This window comes from Electrophorus electricus, chromosome 1 (genome assembly GCF_041902795.1).
Source record: "Electrophorus electricus isolate QZ-2024a chromosome 1, ASM4190279v1, whole genome shotgun sequence".
In the NCBI taxonomy this organism is placed as follows: Eukaryota; Metazoa; Chordata; class Actinopteri; order Gymnotiformes; family Gymnotidae; genus Electrophorus; species Electrophorus electricus.
Genome location: NC_137497.1, coordinates 10772684 through 10778683, shown reverse-complemented (window position 1 = coordinate 10778683; position 6000 = coordinate 10772684).

Here is a 6000-nt window from a genome sequence, read left to right as displayed (position 1 = left end):
GTATTCCCTGAGTTTAAAAATCTCCCTGATGAGGAGAAGCTGCCGTATGTTGTTGGTGAACATAAAGAGTTCAGCACACTGGCAGCGCTGTACATTCACTCCTGCCACAGTCTGAGGGACAGTGAGGGACCAAGTCACATACCAGAGACACAGAGACATTATTATTGTTGTTGTTATTGTTGTTATTGTTATTGTTATTATTATCATTATTATTATTGTTATTGGTATTATTATTATTAGTGGTATTGGTATTATTATTATTATTATTATTATTATTATTGGTATTATTATAATTATTGGTATTATTATTGGTATTGGTATTGGGTGTGTTGTAGTTCTATTATTATTGTTGTTGTTACTAATATTGTAAGCGGTTATAATATTGTTGTTGTCATCTGTTGTTAGTGTTAATGTCTTTATCAAAGCTTTGGCAAGAGAGAGGGAGATGCACACTGGGACCCAGACTGCTGATGGAGGGAGAGAGGGAGGGAGAGAGAGAGAGAGAGAGAGAGGGAGGGTCACACGGGGACCCAGACTCCTGATGGAGGGAGAGATAGAGAGAGAGAGAGAGAGAGAGAGAGAGAGCCAAGGAGGGCCACACTGTGACAGACTCTGAATGGAGGGAGAGAGTCTCCACTTCTCCATCTGGAGTTCTGGTCCCCTCCCTCTCTCTCCCTACATCCGTAGTCCCATGCAGCCCTCCCTCTCGTTTCTCTCTCTCTCTCGCTCTCTCTCTCTCTCTCTCTCTCTCTCTCTCTCTCTCTCTCTCTCTCTCTCTTTCTCTCTCTCTCTCTCTCCAGCCTCTTCTTCTACCTGAGGAGAAGCATCTAAGTAAATATTTTCCATCTCTTGGTATGATCTATAGTCACTGGTATACAGCCTAGTTTAGAACTGTGCTGCTCTTCTACGAATCTCCACAGGATCTCAGAGTACAGTACCAGAATTCAAGGCATGTATCCATCTGCTCTGACCATGTTTATGTTCTAAACCAACTTGGACAGAGAGTACATCTGTGTCACGTTCTGAAAAGGAGAACACACCAAAGCCCCCTGTGCCTTTACCCCAAGCAGGTCGGCTATTTTTTTTTTTTCTTTTTTACTTTAAGAGCCTCAATATCCTCCATTACAAATTGTGGAACCCAGCTGTTGGGAAGGGGCAGAGCCACGCCCCCAGACATGACACAGCCACACCCCCTGACATGACACAGCCACGCCCCCTGCCATGACACAGCCACACCCCCTGACATGACACAGCCACGCCCCCTGACATGGTGCTGTTGTGACTAAGGAAGGCTTTACCTTCTCACTCTCTCAGCCAGTCTGCTTCATTCTGTCTATCACTATGAGTTACTTGAGCAAAATCTACATCATTTCCTTTACATTTGATTAACTGAAAAAACTGTGTTCTTTTATTCACATCCCCAGCCCCATTAAGTGTTGCCACACCACACACACTCATTTTGAAAATGAACATTAAATCTAAACAAAAAAGGGACACAAAAATTAAGCAGTCTTCTTACCGTCATCGTTAAGTTGCAGGCTTAGATCAGTAAAACCTTCCTCCTATAAATTGCTTCTCACACACTGAAAAGACTGTATAAAACCTGCCAGATCTGGAAAGTCTTCTTCCACCCGAACCCCTTTTGCATGTTTTGTATTTTACAAGAATGTTCTGATTATTTTCAAAGTACACATTTCTCGAGGTCCACAGGGCTGTTAATACAAGGAAATGTTTCTTTCCTGATATCATTCTGACACACAGGTAAACAGGAATGGAAAAGACCTCCTGCAGCTCTGACAAAATCTGGGTCTGTACATTGTCAACAGTAGGTTATGAGGGGACTCTTTGGGGAGATCCACCTTTTGCTCACCTCTTGGCAATTCGGTGGCTTACATGATAACAGATTTAGATCCTTTCTCTCTCAGGTGATGATAACAGATTTAGATCCTTACTCTCTCAGTACATTCACTGTAAAGCTACTAACCTCTCTGTCTGATCACAGCCAAATCACTGTGTTCATTAATAGGACAGAGACTAACAGTGCTGCACCCACACTGACCAGTCAGCTGTTTAATATCAGGAGACGATACAGATGGGCCCAAAACAGCACAGAGGAGTTCCAGAAAGCTATCAACTCTCAAGAAATTCAAACACTTTTAGACACATTTCTTGAACACTCTTAATAAATCTAAATAAGAAGAATTGGCTTTTCAAAACACATATTGGATAACACATATTAAATTTCTTTACAATCAATTATTCAAAAATACAAGACCTGAACAAAAGCATATAACTGAAAAATTTAATATATTAGAACTACCAATAAAAGACTTCTAGAATCCCTTGGACTCACCCATTACTGAGCAGGAACTTAGAAATCAAATTTCTATTCTTAAAACCAAAAAAAAAGCAAGTGTGTCTGATGGCATTTGAAATGAAATGATTAAACACAGAAGTATAAAATTCCTGAAAAAGACCAAAAGCATCATTTTCCAAAAAGAGCCAGATCTCAAGCAAACACACCACACAAGTTTCACATTATGGACACAAATGCTAGAAACCTGTACAAATTATAATTACTCAGGATTAAAGATTATTTCAACTGGAAACTTCAATCCAGCAGCCAGTCAACTGAGAGAGAAAGCAAGAAGGGCATTCTATGCAATCAAACGTCAAATTCACATTCAAATACCAATTTAAATTTGGCTCAAAATATTCCAGTCTATTATACAACCAATTCTGCTATATGGTTGTGAAGTGTGAGGGCTACTCATAATGGAACAAACACCCAGCTGAATTATTTCAAATTCAAAAAAGGATTATTGAATAGTGGCTATACTTAAAAAAATGGTCACTACTACTGGTACCACTATAAAGCCCTGCAGTGCCAAGATCTGAGCAGAGAAAAGAATCCCTTCACACAGCTGGTCCCCTCACAAAGCAGGTCCCCTCACACAGCTGGCCCTGACACTGAGTTCATTAACAAACACTAACACTGTAGCAGACCAGGACCAGTCTGAAATACAAACAATCAGACCAAACCAAATGATAACACTACAAAAAACCCGTTGGACCACACAAACACAAGCTCAAAGCAAAATGCACTGTTATCTGACCCTAAAATGTCAGTACACTGTAGCAGACTACCTGTACAAAGTGAATGACATTAAACACAGAAACACGTTGACAACGTACAGACTTGGGGAACACAGCCTGCCCATCCAGACCAGCCAATGTAAGTCATGCAGTCTGCAGAAGAGCAGAGACTCTGTCAACAGTGTAAAAATGACACTGTAGAGACAGATCTGCACTTTCTCACTGAATGTGAAACATTCAGTCAAACACAACCAATTTACTTTACAAAATTTGAGACGACCCACCCCAACTCTAAGCATCTATTGAACACTGACAAATTGTCCATCCTATTGGCTGAAAAGAAAGCAGTGCTTTAACTGGACAATATACAGCTCCAGAAAAAAATTAGAGACCACTTCAATTTTGTCTTAAATCAAAATCTCCACATGTATAGCAGCCCTTCCATTCAAGTGTTTGTTGAATTCCTATTTTTTAATGGTACCAATAGAGAACTTAAATGAACATTTAACACTGTTATTTTCTGCACTGTTTGCTTAAGTATATCTGTACTCTGTCAGCAGGGCACTTATTTTAAATAAAAATCTCCACAGGTAATAAAAAATAAATAAAGAAGACCCACCCCTCACCCCCCACCCAACCTTCTCAGTCGACGGCAGGAAGGAAAAGAAGAATGCCAGTGCTGATTATAAAAAAGACATTTAATTGGCCAATGAATCGGTCGACCACTACTTCACCCTGTGCTTCATGATAAACAACTGACATGGTGAGGTCTCGTACGGAGGTCTAGGATCCATTCCTCAGCTATGATTCTACACCAATAAATTCCCCTCCAAAAAAAGAAACCCAGTTACCATAGCAACATGTTGTCACGGTTAGTCCCTCCCAGCTTCTGTGTTCCGTGTTTTCCATCTTGTGTATTTTAGTTCCATTCCGTAGTTTCATTTTCTCCGCCCCTCGTTTGATTTTCCACACCTGTCCCTCGTTTAGTTCATGTATTTAAACACTGTCTTCTTGCCCTTGTCTTGGTTGTTCATGGCATTTGCGTGTTCATGGTGGTTGTTAGGCTTCATTGCGTTTGGTGAATGTTTTTGAAAGCCTGTATATGCATGTATTTAAGTTTGTACTCCGTGCCTTCGTGTTTCCTAGACTTTGTTATAGCCTGCTTCCCCTGTTTGCCTTCGTGTGTTTTATTTGTTTGCTCATGTATCCACGTACTCTCCGTGTTGGCTCCATCACCCTGGACTACAACGATTCTGATTTTGGATTTGCCCGTAATAAATCTCGTTCTTCTCCACACTTGCGTCTGCCTCCTTACCGCTCACTTACATTTGTACAGGTCATTTACTGAGCAGTTCTGTGGTTACCACTGTATTCATCACCCATTCCACACTGCCACTCAGTTTTTAACTGTTTATATGTGATTGTCATGTAAGAGAGAGTTAAACAGATGAAATATAAATGACCACTGTGAACCACAAACATTACTGGGTGCTGAAATAGATTCAGTAATGAAACTTCATTAATTCTAGTTAACAAAAACCTTATAGCCAGACCTGCCTAATCATGAACACACAACTAATTAGATCAGGAAACTAAGCTGTCCTTTAGACACACTTACACACCACCATAAAATAGACTAATAAACATTATCTACATGTAGCCCTGTGGGGAAAGGAATGTGCATATGATGTTATATGTGTATGTATGTATAAGTACTGTATATATTTATTTCCTTTCTTCTTGTTGTTTGAAGGAGAAACGGTGAAATTGTTTAGTTTTTCATGTGTATACTTGATTTCTGTGAGCGTTATTGTCACAGACTGCTACTCACCCATAAGTCACGTGGTGAGGCCTGCCACGTGCAGGGGGATCCACACGTACTGGGAATAAATGTTTTGTAACCACGCCACTTCGGGATTACGTACACAGGGTTTATTGTTAAGTGTCAATGTGTCTATTTAAACCCTGTCCACGTGTGTCCCTTTGTTGGTCATTGTCGCTACGTGTGTGTTAACGCCTGGCCCTGTAGCAGTCAGTGATGGTGTAGTAGTTATGCTGTGTGTTAATATGTAAATGTAGTCAGTGATAGTGCAGTAATTATGCTGTGTGTTAATATGTAAATGTAGTCAGTAATGGTGCAGTAATTATGCTGTGTGTTAATATGTAAATGTAGTCAGTGATGGTGCAGTAATTATGCTGTGTGTTAATGTGTAAATTTAGTCAGTGATGGTGCAGTAATTATGCTGTGTGTTAATATGTAAATGTAGTCAGTGATGGTGCAGTAATTATGCTGTGTGATAATATGTAAATGTAGTCAGTGATGGTGCAGTAATGCTGTGTGTTAATATGTAAATGTAGTCAGTGATGGTGCAGTAATTATGCTGTGTGTTAATATGTAAATGTAGTCAGTGATGGTGCAGTAATTATGCTGTGTGTTAATATGTAAATGTAGTCAGTGATGGTGCAGTAATTATGCTGTGTGTTAATATGTAAATGTAGTCAGTGATGGTGCAGTAATGCTGTGTGTTAATATGTAAATGTAGTCAGTGATGGTATAGTAATTATGCTGTGTGTTAATATGTAAATGTAGTCAGTGATGGTGCAGTAATTATGCTGTGTGTTAATATGACAGACTGGAGCTTCAGCAGTGATCATAGTTATGACGGAGCACAGGTGGTGATCAGGGTGGTGGTTGTTGTTGTTGTTGTTGTTGTTGTTGTTGTTGTTGTGTACACCCCCCCCCCCACTGGTTCATTCACTTTGAACTCTGAATATATTTCTATTCTACATTTACAACAATATCTCTCTACAAGATCCAGATTTGTTTTAGTTTGATTTCTAAACAGTTCTCCATCACTGTACTAGTTACTTCCTGATTGAATTTGATTGAATTTGATCCCACAA